The sequence below is a fragment of the Mobula birostris genome, chromosome 1, assembly GCF_030028105.1.
Source record: "Mobula birostris isolate sMobBir1 chromosome 1, sMobBir1.hap1, whole genome shotgun sequence".
NCBI lineage: Eukaryota > Metazoa > Chordata > Chondrichthyes > Myliobatiformes > Myliobatidae > Mobula > Mobula birostris.
The window spans coordinates 77,741,121-77,761,001 of record NC_092370.1 but is presented as its reverse complement, the minus strand read 5'-3'; the positions used below and the strand labels follow the sequence as shown (position 1 = coordinate 77,761,001).

The 19,881-nt window shown below is 43.0% G+C and overlaps 1 protein-coding gene across 1 annotated transcript in view; it reads left to right on the top strand.

Annotated features, from left to right (window-relative positions):
- kctd1 (potassium channel tetramerization domain containing 1) overlaps nucleotides 1-19,881 on the top strand; it is a 142,259-nt gene that overhangs the window by 13,632 nt on the left and 108,746 nt on the right. Inside the window, exon 2 of the mRNA XM_072257782.1 lies at nucleotides 14,597-14,673. The gene's annotated coding sequence lies outside the window, so the exon portion shown is untranslated. The remainder of the gene's footprint in view (nucleotides 1-14,596; nucleotides 14,674-19,881) is intronic.

Below are 19,881 nucleotides of genomic sequence, written 5' to 3'. Positions count from 1 at the left end.
ATATCCTCAAAGAACTTCAGTAAATTTGTCAGACAGGACCTGCCTTTACTGAATCTATGCTGTTTCTTCTCATAGAATCCTCGCTGTTTCTTCTTTAATGATGGCTTCAAGCATTTTCCCAACTACAGATGTTAAACTAACTGGCCTATAGTTACTTGCCTTTGCCTACATTCTTTTTTGAACAGTGGTGTGACATTTGCCATCTTCCAATCTGCCAGAACCTGCCCAGAGAATTTTGGTAAATTATCATTAAAGCCTCTACTATAACTTCTGCCATTTCTTTCAGTACCCTGGGATGCATTCCATCAGGACCAGGGGACTTGTTTATCTTTAAGCCCACAAGTTTGCTCAGCAATACCCTTGATCAAGGTCTTCACCTCCCATCACATCCATAACATCTCTGTTTGGCATGTTGGTCGTGTCCTCCACCATGAAGACTGACACAAAACAGTCATTCAAAGCCTCTGCCATTTCCTCATTACTCAATATCAATTTCCCCTTCTCATCTTCCAAGGGACCTATGTTCTTTGTTGCTTTTTAAAGTCTTTACAGTCTTCCAGTTTCCCACTGCTCTTGGAGACTTTGTATGCACAAGCTTTTAGTTTGATGTCTTCTTTTATTTCCTTAGTTATTCAAGACTGGCTCTCCCCACCCTTACTGTCCTTGCTTTTAACTAGAATAGACTTTTGTTGAGCACCATGAAAAATCTCTTTGAAAGTCTTCCACTGTTCCTCAATAGTCTCACCATATAGTCTGTGTTTCCATTCTATACTAGTCAAGTCTTCTCTCATCCCATTGTGGTCTCCATTGTCTGGTTAGACTGGTTTAAGATTGAACTATTGCACCCTCCATATGTATGAGAAACTCAGTCATACTGTGATCACTCTTTCCAGGAGGATCCCTAACTACAAAATCACTAATTTTACCTGTCTCATTGCAGAGACCAGATGTAAGCTAGAACATTCCTTAGTAGATTCAGTTACATGCTGTTCAAGAAAGCCATCATGGATGCGTTCTATGAAGTCCTTCTCAAGACTACCTCAACCAACTTGATTCACCCAATCTATGTGCAAGTTAAAATCCCCCAAAATAACTGCAGTTCCATTCTTATATGCCTCAGATATTTCTCTGTTTATTGCCTGGGCCACTGTAATGTTACTACTCGGTGGCTGATAGACAACTCCCAACAGTCAACACACATCAAAGTTGCTGGTGAACGCAGCAGGCCAGGCAGCGTCTCTAGGAAGAGGTACAGTCGATGTTTCAGGCCGAGACCCTTCGTCAGGACTAACTGAAGGAAGAGTTAGTAAGAGATTTGAAAGTGGGAGGGGGAGGGGGAAATCCAAAATGATAGGAGAAGACAGGGGGGGAAGGATGGAGCCAAGAGCTGGACAGGTGATTGGCAAAGGGGATATGAGAGGATCATGGGACAGAAGGCCAGGGAGAAAGACAAGGGGCGGGGAAACAGAGGATGGGCAAGGGGTATAGTCAGAGGGAGAAAAAGGAGAGTGCGAGAAAGAATGTGTGTATAAAAATAAATAACTGATGGGGGTATGAGGGGGAGGTGGGGCATTAGGGGGAGGTGGTGCATTAGCGGAAGTTAGAGAAGTCAATGTTCATGTTCATCAGGTTGGAAGCTACCCAGACGAAATATAAGGTGTTGTTCCTCCAACCTGAGTGTGGCTTCATCTTTACAGTAGAGGAGGCCATGGATAGACATGTCAGAATGGGAATGGGATGTGGAATTAAAATGTGTGGCCACTGGGAGATCCTGCTTTCTCTGGAGGACAGAGCGTAGATGTTCAGCAAAGCGGTCTCCCAGTCTGCGTCGGGTCTCGCCAATATATAGAAGGCCACATCGGGAGCACCGGACGCAGTATATCACCCCAGCCGACTCACAAGTGAAGTGTCGCCTCACCTGGAAGGACTGTCTGGAGCCCTGAATGGTGGTAAGGGAGGAAGTGTAAGGGCATGTGTAGCACTTGTTCTGCTTACAAGGATAAGTGCCAGGAGGGAGATCAGTGGGGAGGGATGGAGGGGACGAATGGACAAGAGAATCGCTTAGGGAGCGATCCCTGCGGAAAGCGGGGGGGGGAAGGGAAAGATGTGCTTCGTGGTGGGATCCCGTTGGAGGTGGTGGAAGTTACGGAGAATAATATGTTGGACCCGGAGGCTGGTGGGGTGGTAGGTGAGGACCAGGGGAACCCTATTCCTAATGGGGTGGCGGGAGGATGGAGTGAGAGCAGATGTGCGTGAAATGGGGGAGATGCGTTTGAGAGCAGAGTTGATGGTGGAGGAAGAGAAGCCTCTTTCTTTAAAAAAGGAGGACATCTCCCTCATCCTGGAATGAAAAGCCTCATCCTGAGAGCAGATGTGGCGGAGACAGAGGAATTGCAAGAAGGGGATGGCATTTTTGCAAGAGACAGGGTGAGAAGGGGAATAGTCCAGATAGCTGTGAGAGTCAGTAGGCTTATAGTAGACATCAGTGGATAAGCTGTCTCCAGAGACAGAGACAGAAAGATCTAGAAAGGGGAGGGAGGTGTCGGAAATGGACCAGGTAAACTTGAGGGCAGGGTGAAAGTTGGATGCAAAGTTAATAAAGTCAACAAGCTCAGCATGCGTGCAGGAAGCAGCGCCAATGCAGTCATCAATGTAGCGAAGGAAAAGTGGGGGACAGATACCAGAATAGGCACGGAACATAGATTGTTCCAGAAAGCCAACAAAAAGACAGGCATAGCTAGGACCCATACGGGTGCCCATGGCTACACCTTTAGTTTGGAGGAAGTGGGAGGAGCCAAAGGAGAAATTATTAAGAGTAAGGACTAATTCCGCTAGATGGAGCGGAGTGGTGGTAGAGGGGAACTGATGAACTCCCAACAGTGATTTTTTTTTCCCCGGTACTATTCCTAATCTCTACCCAGATGGATTCAATACTCTGCTCCTTAGATCTTATATCATCTCTCACTATCGCTCTGATCTTATCCTTAAGTAGGAGTGTTACCCACCTCCCTTACCTTCCTGCCTATCCTTCCGAATCACCTGATATCCCTGGATATTTAATTCCCAATCCTCTCCACCCTGCAACCACTTTTCTGTAATGGCCTCTAAATCATACCCTTTTACACACACAAAATGCTGGTGGAATGCAGCAGGCCAGGCAGCATCTATAGGAAGAGGTACAGTTGACGTTTCGGGCCGAGACCCTTCATCAGGACTAACTGAAAGAAGAGATCATAAGAGATTTGAAAATGGGAGGGGGAGGGGGAGATCCAAAATGATAGGAGAAGACAGGAGGGGAGGGATGGAGCCAAGAGCTGGGAAGTTGATTGGCAAAAGGGATACAAGGCTGGAGAAGGGAGAGGATCATGGGACAGGAAGCCTGGGGAGAAAGAAAGGGGGAGGGGAGTCCAGAGGAAGAAGGAGAGCAGGCAAGGAGTTATAGTGAGAGGGACAGAGGAAGAAAAAAGAGAGAGAGAAGAAAAGGGGGGGGGGGAGAAATATTAAATAAATAAATAAGGGCTGGGGTAAGAAGGGGAGGAGGGGCATTAGCGGAAGTTAGAGAAGTCAATGTTCATGCTATCAGGTTGGAGGCTACCCAGACAGAATATAAGGTGTTCTTCCTCCAGCCCGAGTGTGGCTTCATCTTGGCAGTAGAGGAGGCCATAGATTGGCATATCAGAGTGGAAATGGGATGTGGAATTAAAATGTGTGGCCACTGGGAGATCCTGCTTTCTCTGGCGGACAGAGCGTAGGTGTTCAGCGAAATGGTCTCCCAGCCTGTGTCGGGTCTCGCCAATACATAGAAGGCCACACCGGGAGCACCGGACGCAGTGTGTTGCCTGAATTTCCAGCATTTGCAGATTTCCTCATGTTTGCTGTTTATACTGATTTGTGCCAAGTTCACTGACCTTGTTTTGAATGCTATGGGCATTCAAATAAAGTGTCCTTACACTCATTGTGCCATTAAAATCTTGCAATCTTTTACTCTTTTGCACTTAACATTTCTTCACTCCACTCTTACTTTCTTCTTTTTTTAATCTTTCGCTTTTTTTTCCACACTTTTCTTTTTTTACTTCTCCAATCTGTTGAACCCACCCACCCCCTCCCCTTACTATTTAGTTTAAGGTCCTATCCACAACCCTAGTTATGCGATTCGCTATGTTCAGGTGGAACTGGTCCCAGTGGAACAGCTCCCTCCTTCCCCAATACTGGTGCCAATTTTCCAAGAATTCAAACCCACTTCTCCCACACCAATCCTTGAGCCACACTTTTAACTCTCTAATCTTCTTGACCCTATGCCAATTTGCATGTGGCTCAGGTGGTAATCCAGAGATTATCACCTTTTTGGTTCTGCTTTTTAATCTATTTATGGCTTAGACTTAATCCCAGGGTGGGAGAATCAAGAAGTAGAGGGCATAGGTTTAAAATGAAAAAGGATCCGAGGAGCAACTTCTTCACCCAGAGTGGTCAGTACATGGAATGAGCTGCCAGAAGCAGTGGTTGAGAAAAGTACATTGACAGCATTTAGAAGACACTTGGACAGGTACATGGATAGGAAAGCCCTACACAATGGTGGAAACACCTAGCAGGTCAGACAGCATCTGTGGGAAGAGAAGCATAGTTGCTGATTCAGTTCAAACCTTTGCTTCCAGATGGCCGTTACTCTATGTCACTCAAATCTTATAAACTTCTATCATCCCTCAGCCTTCGCTGCTCCATAGAAAACAACCCAGGATCGTGCAACTTTTCTTTGTAGCGCATGCCATCTAATCCAATCAACATTCCAGTGAACCTATTCTGCATCGTCTCTAAAGCCTCCACATCTTTCCTGTAATGGGGTGACCAGGAATGCAATACACCTGATGCAGCCTAACCATCCTGTATTTTGTGTTTTGTTTAATTATTTTCTCTAATGTAATTTCCATAAGAGCAATTTTTATTCAGTACCTCAAATTTTTGGTAGTGATCTGTGAATTAGCCTTATTGACATTTATAAAATCATGAGGTGGAGGAAGCAGTCTTCCTCCTAATGTGGGGTAGCCTAAAACTAGATACAGAGGTTTAAGGTAAAAGAAGAATGGTTTAAAGGGCCCGGAAGCTCAGATTTTTCATACAGAGAATGGTGAGTATATGGAAAGAATGTGGAGAAGATGTTTCTAATCGTGGGAGAGTCCAGAATCAGAATAGAAGAACAGAAGAGGAGGAATTTCTTTAGCCATACAATAGTGAATCTGTGGAATTCATTGCCACAGAAAGCTGTGGAGGCCAAGTCCTTAGGTATATTTAAAGCTGAGATTAATAGCTACCTAATTAGTAAAGCTGTCAAAGGTTACGCAGAGAAGACAGGAGAAAAAGATTCAGAGGGAAAATAAATCAGCCATAATCGAATGGCAGAGAAGACCTGAAGGACCAAATGACCTAATTCTGATCATATGTCTAATAGTCTTGTAGTCTTTCAACATTTAAAAGACAGGTACCTGGATGGCAGAGGTTTAGAGGTATATGGACTAAATGCAGACTAATGGGACTAGCTCAGGTAGACCGTTTGGTCAGCGTGGACAAGGTGGGCCGAATGGCCTGTTTCCCTACTGTAATTCCATAAGGCCAAAATTCTCTTGCAGTAATGGCCTTAGGCTGCACTGTTTATCTCAACCATTGCCCAGAGACATCACATATTTATCAAAGTTAGAATTTACAAACAGGAAAAATGCTAGTTTTTATGTATTTATTTTACTTGGTGGTAACATACACACTGTTTGCTCTCACACAAGCAAGAAATTTCAAATCACTTTGCTGTATATGACAATAAACTAATCTGAATATGAATCTTTAATAAGTCACCAGTTCAGATTCTGAAGTCTTCAACTAGTTCTGGGCAGCACACTTCAGCAAAGGTGTAAATGTCTTGGTACAGAGAATTAGTGGAACCTTCATGGAACCATTTCAGTGACAATGGATATCAATTATGCAGACAGACTGGAGTAGGCAGATTTGTTTTCCTTAGAAGAGGGGTCAAGCGAAGGTGTAACAGATATTTAGACTTTGAACATTTACAGAGATCTGCCAAGGAGAGTGTGCTTTGTGCAGAAATACAAGGATTTTGCCGGGACTTGGGGACATGAGTTACAGGAAAAAGTTGACTACTTTAGGACTTTATTCCCTGGAGCGCAGGAGAGTGAGGGGAAATTATTTTATACAGTATACAGGTAAATAACATTATGAGGCATACAGGTGGGGTGAATGCTTTTTCCCCTCAGGTTGGGTGAGACTAGAAGTAGAGATCAAGTTTTGGGGTGAAAGGTGAATTATTTAAGGGCAATCTGAGGGGGCATCTTTTTCACTCAGACAGTGGTACGAATGTGGAACAAGCTGCCAGCAGAAGTAGTAGAAGTGGATTGAACATTTCAGAGAAGTTTGGATAGGTACCTGGATGAGAGGGCTATGGTCCTGGTGCAGCTAGATGGGACAAGGCAGAAAAGCAGCCAGGTACAGACGGATGGGCTGAGGGGCTTGCTTCTGTGCTGTTGTTCTCTAGGATCCCAAGTCTTAGTTCTTTCAGTAATTTGGAACTGCATGGATGTCCTAGCAATTCACTTAAGGATATAGATCAGGTGTTCATAGACTGACGATTTATAATGGGTAACGGGACCAGCACCAGAGAACAAGAGGCACCAGGCTCAAGGTTAGCTTCTATCTCTCTGTTACAAGGCTGAGCTGTTCCCTGTTACGATAAAACAGATTGGTGATCTCACCATCTATTTGTCATGACCCTGCACCTTCTTACCTGCTTGCACTGCACTTTCTCTGTGACTGTCACACGTTATTCTGCTATGAAGTGCTTTTTTTTTTATTGCTTTTCCTTGTTCTACCTTGCACTGTCGTAATGAAAAGATCCGTTTAGATGGCATGCAAAACAAAGTTTTGCACTGTACTTCAGCACATGTGACAATAGTAAACTAATTTGCTGATTTTATTATTTGGGCTGACTTGCTTGATTATGAGTGTGGCATGTTGAAATGGCTTCCAGCTGAAGGGTCAACAAGCAGAACATCCAGGTTTAAGGCAGAGGGAGATAGGCACTGGATACTGTAAGAGTCTCTTGAATATTTGATAGGTGTATTGTTCAAAGAAACTACATGACTGGCATTGATACCTTGTAAATAGGATGTAGTTGTTTGGTGACTAATGGACATATTGACTTGACAACCACAAAGAATGTAAAGAAAAATATGTCAGAATCAGATACAGGTTCATTACCATCAGCATGTGACGTGAAATTTGTTAACTTAGCAGCAGCAGTTCAATGCAATACATAATCTAGCAGAGAAAAAAATAATAAATAAAATTAATAATCAATAAACAAGTAAATCAATTGCAGTATATGTATATTGAAATGATTTTAAAAAATGTGTAGAAACAGAAATAATGTATTTTTTTTTAATGTGTGGTAGTGTCCAAAGTTTCAATGTCCATTTAGGAATCAGATGGCAGAGGAGAAGAAGCTGTTCCTGAATCGCTGAGTGTGTGCCTTCAGGCTTCTGTACCTCCTACCTGATGGTAACAGTGAGAAAAGGGCATGCCCTGGGTGCTGGAGGTCCTTGATAATGGACCCTGCCTTTCTGAGTCACCGCTCCCTGAAGATGTCTTAGGTACTTTGTAGGCTAGTACCCAAGATGGAGCTGACTAGATTTACAACCTTCTGCAGCTTCTTTCAGTCCTGTGCAGTAGCCCCCCCATACCAGACAGTGATGCGGCCTGTCAGAATGCTCTTCACGGTACAACTATAGAAGTTTTTGAGTGTATTTGTTGACATGCCAAATCTCTTCAAACTCCTAATGAAGTATAGCCGCTGTCTTGCCTTCTTTATAACCGCATCAGTAAGTTGAGACGAGGTTAGATCCTCAGAGATCTTGACACCAAGGAACTTGAAACTGCTCACTCTCTCCACTTCTGATCCCTCTATGAGGATTGGTTCGTGTTCCTCTGTCTTATCCTTCCTAAAATCTACAATCAGTTCTTTCATCTTACTGACGTCGAGGGCCAGGTTGTTGCTGCGGCACCATTCCACTAGTTGGCATATGTCACTCCTGTACACCCTCTCATCACCACCTGAGATTTTACCAACAATGGTTGTATTGTCAGCAAATATGTAGATGGTATTTGAACTATGCCTAGCCACACAGTCATGTGTATGTAGAGAGTAGAGCAGTGGGCTGAGCACACACCCTCGAGGTGCGCCAGTTTCGATCGTCAGCGAGGAGGATATGTTATCACCAATCCACACAGATTGTGGTCTTCCAGTTAAGAAGTCGAGGATCCAATTGCAGAGGGAGGTACAGAGGCTTTACAATCAAGATTGCAACTTCTCAATCAGGATTGTGGGAATGATGGTATTAAATGCTGAGCTATAGTCGATGAACAGCATCCTGACGTAGGGGTTTGTGTTGTCCAGATGGTCTAAAGCCGTGTGGACAGCCATTGAGATTGTATCTTCCGTTAACCTTTTGTGGCAATAGGCAAATTGCAATGGGTCCAGGTCCTTGCTGAGGCAGGAGTTCAGTCTAGTTATGACCAACCTCTCAAAGCATTTCATCACTATAGATGTGAGTGCTACAGGGCGATAGTTATTAAGGCAGCCCACATTATTCTTCTTAGGCACTGGTATAGTTATTGCCTTTTTGAAGCAAGTGGGAACTTCTGCCCGTAGCAGTGAGAAGTTGCAAATGTCCTTGAATACTCCCGCCAGTTGGTTGGCAAAGGTTTTCAGAGCCTTACCAGGTACTCCATCAGGTCCTTCCGCCTTGCGAGGGTTCACTCTCTTTAAAGACAGCCTCACATCAGTCTTTGAGACAGAGATCACAGGATCATCAGGTGCAGCAGGAATCTTCACAGCTGTAGTTGTGTTCTCCCTTTCAAAGCGTGCGTAGAAGGTGTTGAGTTCATCTGGTATTCATGCTATTGGGTTTCGCTTTGTAGGATGTAATGTCTTGTAGACCCTGCCAGAGTTGCCGTGCATCCGATGCCGCCTCCAACCTCGTCTGAAATTGTCTCTTCGCCCTTGAAATAGCCCTCCCCAAATCATAACTGGTGTTCTGGTACAGGCCTGAGTCGCCACCCTTGAATGCCACAGATCTAGCCTTCAGCAGACGATGTACCTCTTGGTTCATACATGGCTTTTGGAAATGTTGACTGTTCATTTCCCTCCATAGATGCTGTCTGACCCACTGAGTCCCTCCAGCTGTATGTTGCTCCGTGATAATTATGATTCTGACGCAGGCACTAGGAATAACTGGATAATCATTTCAAAAGAGCCAGCACAGATAGGATGGGACAAACAATCTCCTTTCATGTTGATTTCAATTCTATGATTTAAATCAGGTTCATGGGAAATGTTCCTGGATAGCTTTTCCTCACAATAAAACATAGCTGTAATTGTTCAGTGACATATTAATTCAGTCCATCAGTCTCTGACTGATTCTTCAGCATCACTTGCTCCAGTGATTTAATTTACTTTGAATCATAGCCAGGTTTCAAACCCATAGCTTAAGGCACCAGACTCTTGTGCTTAAAACTTCATTTAACTTAGTAAATTTGTGCATTTCCTAACTTACCTTGATTTTGTATACATGGCATCAAGGGGAATGCAAGCCTGGAAGCTTTTACCCCTGTAAAAATAATAACCACTGTTGACGGGGTCAAATGAATGTGCCAGAACTCTTATAGGTGTATTTTTTGGGAGGACCAAGTACAGGGTATTATGAAATGGAATTAATGCAATAAGAAGTGTTGAATGGCAGAACAGGCTTCAGGGGCTAAAAGGCCCTCTGTTTGAATTAGCATATTATCAGCCCAAATTAATTTAAATATCAGAATCAGGTTTATTATCACTGTCTCATATGATGTGAAATTTGCTGTTCTGCAGCAAAGATGTAAATTTACTAGAATTACAAAATAAATAAATTGTCCAAAAGAAAGGGTGGGGGGGGGGGGGGAAGCAACAATGAGTTGGTGTTTGAGTTCATGGGCGATCCAGGAATCTGATGGTAGAGGGGAAGAAGTGGTTCTGAATTACTAAGTTTGGGTCTTCAGCTCCTGTACCTCTTCCCTGATGACAGTAATGAGAAGAAGGAATGTCCTGGGGGCTGAGGGTCCTCAGTGATGATGTCACCTTCTAGAGGCACCACCTCTAGAAGATGTCCTTGATGGTGGTGAGGGCTGTGTCCATGACAGAGCAGGCGGGGTCTGCAGCCTCTTCTGATCCTGGGCATTAGAAGCTCCACACCAGGATGTAACGAAACCAGTCAAAATGCTCTCCACCATACATCCATAGAAAATTACAAGAGTCATTTACATAAAGCAATCCCACAGGTATGAGCTTTGAGTTTCAGTAGAGGTTTTTGGGAGGCAAACTTAAAAAAAAGAGGGCTTAACTAGCTTTGAGTGCTTTTGGAAGAAGTTAAATGAATGGACTTGTGTGTTCACAGCTCCATTTAGAAGGCTAAAAGTTTCTGAAGCACTTCACACCTGTTCAGATACGTGTTGAAATGTGCCCCTGCTGTGAAGTAGGCAGACAATTTCTGTACAACAAGTTTCCTTATCCATGATGGAATTATATTGAGATAATCTGTACTTAGTGATGTCAGTTGAGGGATAAACATTGGACACACAACAGTGTGGAGAAATCAGCTGCCCACATCAAGGCTTTTCCAAGGACAAGAATAGGAGTCTCATGGGAACACCATCACCTACAGGTCACACACAATCCTAACTTGGAAATACACTTAGTCCTCATTTTTTGCTGATTTAGAACACAACATAGAAACGTACAGTACAAAAACAGACCTTTTGGCCCAAAATATTGTGCCAGGGTAATTAAACTGGTAATTAGACATCTAAAGAAACCAATCCCATCTGCACTACATAACATCCCCCCCCCCCCCCCAAATCTCTGCATATTTATGTACCTGTCCAAAAGCTTCTTAAATGCCTCTATCATACACCTCCACCACCCTGGCAGCACATTCCAGACATCCACTACTCGATATGTAAAAAAAAAACCTTGACCTGCACATGTCCTTTAAACTTTGTCCCTCTTACCTTACAGCATGCCCTTCTAATATGAGACTTTTTGACCCTGGGCAAAAGATACTGGATCACAAAGAAGAGAAAATCTGCAGATGCTGGAAATCAAAGCAACACACACTAATGCTGGAGGAACTCAGCAGGGCAGGCAACATCTATAGAAAAAGGTAAACAATCAATGTTTCGGGACCTGATGAAGGGTCTCAGCCTGAAACATCGACTGATTACTTTTTTCCATAAATGCTGCCCAGCCTGCTGAGTTCCTCCAGCATTTGTGTGTGTTGCGAAAAATACTGGCTGTCTATTTTATATGTGCCTGACAGTCTTATAGTCCTCAATCAGATCTCCCCTCTTTAATTTCTGGTGTGGTGCTAGTGTCTCCCACAGTGAAGAATGATACAAGATATTTATTCATTTTCTTTGTTCCCCCTGTTACTACCTCTCCAGTGTCACTTTCCAGTGCTCCACTATACATTCTTGCCTCTTTTATTTTTTATATATCTGGAAAAAATTGATATCTTTGTTTACATTATTGGCTAGATTACCTCTCATCTTTTCTTTCCTTATTGCTTTTTTAGTTGCCTTCTGTTGTTTTTTCAAAGCTTCCCAATCCCCTAGCTTCCCACTAATTTTTACTATATCACATTCCTCCTACTTTGCTTTTATGCTGCCTTTGACTTCCTTTGTCAGCCATGGTTACCTCATGCTCCCAGAAACTCCAGCCATTGCTGCTCTACCACCATCCCTGCTAATGCCCCCTTCCAGTCAACTTTGGCCAGCTCCTCTCTCATGCCTCTGTATTTCCCTTTACTGCACTGTAAAACCAATACAGCCAATTTTATCTTCTCCCTCACAAACTGCAGAGTGAATTCTATCATTTTATGATCGCTGCCTCCTAAGGGATCCTCTACCATGTATCCTATTGAAATCTGGTTCATTACACAACACCCAGTCCAGAATTACCTTTTCCCTAGTGGGCTTGACCACGAGTGGCTGTAAAAAACCATCTCGTAGGCATTCTACAAATTGCTCCTCTTGGGTTCAGGGACCAGATGCCATCACAATGGTGATACAGAGCCCCTGGTTTATCCACAGCTGGAGCACCTCTGGACTTTTGGCTCTACACATTGGGGAGGATACATATGTTCGTCTGGAAGGGAGAGCAGTATCTCTTTGCCAGAAAGCAGCCTGGAGCCTTGAGCTCTCCCAGCCCAGGGGATGTTCATGCAGACTGAGAGGCTAAAGAATAGCTTGTTTAAAGTTTTCATAGCTTAATGGCAACAGGTGAGTTAGACAGAGAGAAACTATCACAGACAAAATGCTGGAGGAACTCAGCAGGCCAGGCAGCATCTATGGAAAACAGTACAGTTGACATTCTGGGCCAAGACCAGGCCTGCTGAGTTCCTCCAGCAATTTGTGTGTGTTGCTTGGATTTCCAGCACCTGCAAATGTTCTCTTGTTTGTGGAGAAACTATCGCTACTCAACAGGCGACAGACTTGAACAACTGGAGCCCAACTTTCAGGGATGAAGTTTAGAAATAGTTTGACATGCAGAGAGTGGCAGGACCTTTCTTTCTTGGGACATATAGAAACATGCTCTTCAGTCCAACCTTTCTGTGGTGACCAATGCATACAGTACATCTAAGCTCATCCCATTTGCTTACATTTGGCCCATATCCCTCTAAACCTTTCATGTACCTGTACCTGTACCTGTCCAAGCGCCTTTTAAATGCTGTTGTACCTGCCTCAACCTCTCCCTCTGGCAGTTCAGTACATTTATTGACCACTCTCTGGGGAAAATGTTTTTCTTTGTTTTCCTATTAAATCTTTTCCCTCTCACCTTAAACTCTCTAGCCAATCCTGATGAAAGGTCTCAACTCAAAATGTCGATTGCTGACTGATCCGCAGAGTTCCTTCAGCTCCTTTCTGTGTTGCTACAGAGTTCCAGCATTCGTCGTTTCTTGTGTCTTGTCCTTTAGTCCTTGGTTTCCCAACCCTGGGAAGAAGGTTTAGTTCATTCATCCTGTCTATGCCCCTCGTGATTTTACACAACTCTATACAGAAAGATTACATACACCTCTAATTGAAGTTCCTTCTGCAATCCAAGCTCGGGGAGGGTGCTAAATTTTATCCCTAACATAAATTAAACTTTGATGATCACAAGACAAAGTTCTCATTGAATCATGGACTGTGCTTGAAAGGCTGATTAGCCTACTGCTATATTCCTATGAAACACTGGTTAAATAACACTTGGGAATATTGTGCACAGTTCTGATTGCTACATTATTCGTGAGAACGCAGAGGAGATTCATCAGGATGTTGTCTGAATTGGGGGACTTGAGCTACAAGGAGAAGTTGGATAGAATGGACTTGTTTTCACTGGAGTAACAGAGACTGAGGGGATGACCTGATCGTGATATATAATATTATGAGAGGCAGAGATAAAGCAGGTACTCCCAATCTTTCTCCCATGGTAGGAGGGTCAAAAATAAAAGTGCATAGTTTCCAGGTGAGAGGTAGATGATTTAAAGGGAATGTGAGAGGTGTTTTTTTTTCACACTGAGAGTGGTTGATATCTGGAACCCACTGCCAGAGGAGGTGGTGGAATCACTATGTCTCTGCAGCTTCTTATGTTCCTGCACATTCCAATTTCTGTGCCAGACCACGTCAGGGTACTTTCAAAAGTACATCTGTAAAAATTTGTTAGAGTGGAAGTTTGTTCGAGCCAAATCTAATTAAGCACCCAAGAAAGTAAAGACGCTGACATGCCTTCCTTGTGATTGCATCTGTATGTGGGGAGGAAAGAATTGAGAATCGTTAAAAAATTTGAATAAAATATTTTCAAACCAAATATTTATGTAAAGAACAAAGGAAAATTCTGATACTGTTTGTTTAAAGTTCAATGGAAAACAAATTCCCACAGATGCTGGAAAACTGAAATAAGATGAGAAAATGCCGGAATTATCCAGCTGGTTTGGCAGCATCTGCAGTGAGAGTTCTGATGATAGATCATCCACCAGTCTCCTCACTATGAGCTCTGTCTACACTTCTCACTGCCTTGGTAAAGCAGCCGGCATGATCAAAAACCTCACCCCTCCCAGACATTTTCTCTTCTCTCAACTCCCACCCCACCCATCAATGGCAGAAGATACAAAAGCCTGAAACCATGTACCTGCAGGCTCAGGGACAGCTTCTGTCCCATTGTTATAAAACTATTGAATGGTCCTCTTGTACAATAAGATGGATTCTACCAAGCAACCTACCTCATTATGATCTTCCTCCTTATGGTCTGTTTGCATTGCACTTTCTCTGTAATTGTAGCACTTTATTCTGCACTCTTTTGTTGTTTTTGCTTGTGCTACCTCGATGCACCAATGTAATGAAATGATCTGCATGGATGGAATGCAGAACAGTCTTTCAGCGTACATCGGTACACGTGACAGTAAGAAACCAATTTATCAATTTACAATTTTAATTTATCTGAAATATTAATTCTGTGCTTCTCTCTCCACAGATGCTGCCTGACCTGCTGAGTATCTTCAGCGTTCTCCAATTAACTTTCATAAGGAAATCAGTCTCGTGATTAAACAGGTACACACACCCAATCTCCTTCTACCGAAGTCAATCAGGTGAATTGTTCAGATTTTTTTTTACCGTGAATGGACACTACAGTTTCCTCCTGAAGCATCACTCAGAATCAGGTTTATTATCACTGACATATATGGCGCGAAATTTGTTGTTTTGCATCAGCAGTGCAGTGCAAAGACATAAAATTACGATAAATCACAGAAGTAGATCAATAGTGCAAAGATTAACGAATAATGATGTAGTGTTCAGGAGTTCCTGGACTGTTTAGAAATATGATAGTGGAGGGGAAGATACCTTCAGACTCCTATACCTCCTCCCCAATTGGTAGTAATGAGAATTGAGGATGTCTGGATCATGAAGTTCCCTAGTAATGGATGCAATTTTCTTGATGCTCTGAAGATATTCTCGATGGTGGATAGGTTTGTGCCTGGGATGGACCTGACTGAGTCTACAACCCCCACAGCCACTTGCAATCCTGTGCATTTGAACCTCCGTACCCGGTTGTGATGCAACCAGCCGGAATGTTCTCCACTATACATCTAAGGAGATTGCAAGGGTCTTTGGTGACAGACTGAAGCACCAAAACTCTGAATGAAGTACAGCTGCTGGCAATTCCACCTGTTGTTGTACACGTGGGTGAATTAACAACTTATGAAATTAATTTCACCTTGTAGGACATTGAATGGCTACTCCTGGGTTATTCTTAAGCAGCAATTGCCAGAATTTGCTAGCATTAATTTTTCAGTGAAACTTTACCCACATACAGAATTGAAGGAGGCTTTTTAGTGAGTTGCACCTGTGCTGGCATCATCTCCTCCCTGTAATATTTGCCCTTGCAAATATTTATCTGGTTCCCTTTGGCGACTTCTGAAAATTTCTGCTTCCAGTGCCCTTTCAGGAAGTGCATCCACCCTCACACCCATTTGGCACCTTGTATCTGTTCCACCTTTAAATAAGATCATGTTTGGTATTTCACCTCGGTGTACTTACCCTATATCCCCAAGTTCCCTTCAATACACTCAGTGACTGAAACTCTACTGCTTCCTTGGGGAAAAAATCCAAAGATTCCTGTGGTAGAAGAAAATTTATCCCATCTCTGCCCTGAATGGTTCGCCTTCTACTCTGAGACTCCGACCCCTGCTTTAAACACTCCATTCAGAGATACTGAATGTGTGAGAGTCTAGGATCTGAGGACACAATCTCAGAATAAAGGGACTGAAACGAGGAGGAATTTCTTCAGCCAGAGGGTGGTGAATCTATGGAATTCGGTACCACAGAGGGCTGTGAAGGCCATGTCATTGGGTATTTTTAAAGCAGAGGTTGATAGGTCCTTGATTGGTAGGGAATTAAAGGTTATGGGGAAAAGGTGGGGGAATGGGGCTGAAAATAAATCAGCAATGATCAAATGGCAGAGAAGACTGGAAGGGCCAAATGGCCTACTCCTGCTCCCATATTTTATGGTCTTGTGGAAACATCATCGCTATTTCTAAACTTTTAAATTCTATAAGAGTGCTGTACATTTCTATGAGATCAGTTTCTTTATTCAGGTGGGGGTTTCAACCTGGGATCCATGACCCCCTTGGTTAATGGCATTAAAAAGGCTGAGAACCTCTGGCAAGCTATGTTAATTGGCTGCAGTAAAAAAAGAATTGTCCCTCCTGTGTGTGTGAATGGCAGAAACTGTGTGGAAACTGGCAAGAACATGGAGAGAATAAAGATGGGATTAGTGTAAAAGAATGGTAATTAGTAATTGGTGCATTGTTGTCACATGTACCAGTATACAGGGAAAAGTTTGTTTATGTGCCATCATAGAAATCTCTCCATACAACAAGGCAGTACAAAAGGGAAAAGAACAGAATGAAGAAAAAAGTGTTACAGTTACAGATAAAGAACAGTGCAGACAGATAAATAACATGCCAGGACCATGACAAAGATTGGATGATCAAGAGTTCATCTTTATCACACAAGGTCCATTCCAGAATCTTAAAACAGCAGGATAGAAGTTGTCCTTTAGCCTGGTGATACGTTCTAAAGCCTTTGTATCTTCTCCACGATAGAAGTGGGGAGAAGAGCGAATGACTGTGGAGGGAGGGCACTTTGATTATGTTGGCTGCTTTGCTGAGGCGATGTAAAGTGTAGACAGAGTCAGTGGATGTTAATGTTTGATGGGATCTAGGGCCCCTTTCTGTGTAGTATATCTCTAAGGCTCCATCTCCTTCCTTGGGTATGGAGACCAAGGCTGTAAATAAATTGTTAATTTCTCACGAGTGGCTTTTATAATTTTGTTTAGATTTCCTTCTTGCTATCAAATCCTTTTGTAATAAGGACCAACGTAATGTTTGTTCATTGTCCCTAAATGTTAAACTTCACTGATTCTGTACTAGGATATTAAAGATTCTCAGAACACAGAAACCATTTAATCCTTCACCATTTTAAAAAATCTGTTTGCATTTCTCGATCAAAGTGGAAGCCCTTGTACTTTCCATGTTATATTCCAGCTGTCACGTCTTTGCCTTTCGTTCAGCCTGTCCATATCCCTCTGAAGCACCGCTGTGTCAGCCTCAGTTCACACTGTTTTGTATCATCACCAACCTTGGATTGGTGTCCATATCATTGACATGGTGAACTGCTGGTGCCTCTGCACTGATCCCTGTGGAACGCCACCTTGTCACAGCCTCCCAACCTAAAATAACCCATTTAGTCCTGCTCTGCTTATTAATTGTATATTAGCCTAATCCCATGTGCTCTAATTTTGTTTTACAACCTCTTGTGTGGATCTCCATTAAAGGATTCTGAATGTCAAATGCACTTAACCATTGCCTCCTCTTTTTCTTGTTTGCCTCACACTATCTCAAAAGAAAGTTAATTGAGTTATCTAAACACACTTTCCTAAATCCACGCTGACAATGCCCATTCTGTGGAACAGATAGTGAGAGCAGCTGCCTCACAAATCTAGTAATTAGATTCCAATCTCGGGTGCTGTCTTAGTGAAATTTATAAGTTCTCCCTGTGGCTGCCGTTTTCCACATTGGTAGGTTAATTGATCACTGACATTTGCTCCAAGAGTGTATGTGAGTGATAAAATTGAGAAGAGTTGATGGGAAAGTGGGTAGAATAAACTGGGATCAATGAAGAATTATTGTAAATGGGTGTTGGATGTTCAGTGGGCCAAAGGACATATTTTCATGTTGTGTGACTATAACAATCCTCTTTTTTACTTTCTAAATTCTCTGCTGCTAGTCCACCAAGGACTGGGTCTTCGCATTTTTTATTGTACAGTAATAATCCGATAATGCTCTGTGTTGATAGTTGGTAATCTCAATGTTTCATTACCTGGTCCACTGGCTGCTGATTTTGCACTTCATTCCATACTCGAAGGCCCTAGAGTCACGGAACACTACTGAACAAAAACAGGCCCTACAGTCTGTGCCAAACCTACCTGCTCCCATCGACCTGCACCTGGACCATAGCCCTCCATACATTTCCCATCCATGTAGCTATCCAAAGTTCTCAAGTGTTAAAATCAAACCCACATCAACCACTTGTGCTGGCAGCTCATTCCACACTCTCACCTCCCTCTGAGTGAAGAAGTTTCCCTTTGTGTTCTCATTAAATATTTCAGCTTTCGCCTTTAATCCATGACTTTCAGTTGTCGTCTCACCCAACCTCAGTGGAAACAACCCGCTTTCATTTACCCTATCTATATCCTTCATAAATTTGTGTACCTCTATCAAATCTCCCGTCAATCTTCTCTGCTCTAAAGAATACATTCCTAACTTATTCAATCTTTGCCTATAACTCAGGTTTTCAAGTCCCAGCAATAACCTTGTAAATTTTCTTTGCCCTTTTTCAATCTTATTTATATCTTTCCTGTAGGTAGGTGACCCAAACTACACACAGTACTTCAAATTAGTCCTCACAGTCTTGCATAATTTCAACATAACATCCCAACTCCTATACTCAGTACATTGAATTATGAAGGCCAATGTGCCAAAAGCTTTCTTTACAACCCTATTTACCTGTGATGCCACATTCAAGGAATTATGGATCTATATACCCAGATCCCTCTGTTCTACCCACTCCTCAGTGCCCTACCGCTCACCATGTAAGACCTACAGTACCCTGATTGATCCTCCCAAAGTGCAGCACCTCACATCTATCTGCATTAATTTCCATCTGCCATCACTCAGCCTATTTTTCCAGCTGGTCCAGACCATGATAGTCTTCCTCGCTGTCCACTCCCCCCAATCTTGGAGTCATCCACAAAATTGCTGATCCAGTTTACCACATTATCATCTGGATATTGATATGGATGATAAGGTACAATGGACCCAACACTGATCGCTGCAGCACACCACAAGTCATAGGCCTCCAGTCAGGGGGGCAATAATCTCCTACCCTTCTCTGGCTTCTCCCATGAAGCCAATGTCTAATGCAATTTACTACCTCATCTTGAATGCGAAGCAACTGAACATTCTTGACCAACCTCCCAAATGGACCTTGTCAAAGGACGTGCTAAAGTCCATGCAGACAACATCCACTGCATCAACTTTCCTGGAAATATCTTCGGAAAACTTTAGACATGACCTACCACACACAAAGACATGTTGACTACCCCTAATCAGTTGCTGTCTATTGAAATACTCATTTATCCAGTCACTTAGAACACCTTCCAATAACTTCCCACTACAGATGTTCGCAGTCCTATAATTTCCTGGCTATTAAACAACAGAACAACATTAGCTGCCCTCCAATACTCTGGCTTCTCATCCGTAGCTAAAGATGTTTCGAATATCTCTGTTAGGGCCCCTGTAATTTCTGCAGTAGCCTCCCACAGGGTCTGAGGGAGCACCTTGTCAAGCCCTGGGGATTTATCCACCCTAATTTGCTTCAAGACAGCAAACACCTCCTCCTCTGTTACCTGTGTAGGGTCCATGACCTCACTGCTGTTTTGCCTCACTTCTATCGATTCTTTGTCCCTCTTCTGAGTAAATACAGATCCAAAAAATCATTTGAGATCTCCCCTCTCTCTTTCCACTCTGTGCATAGATTACTAATCTGAGTTTTCAAAGGACCCATTTTGTTGCTTGATATCCTTTTGCTGTTAATGTATCTGTAGAAGCCCTTGGGATTCACCTTCACCTTATCATGCAATGGCAACCTCATGCTGCCTTTTAGTCCTCCCGATTTCCTTAAGTCTTCTCTTGCATT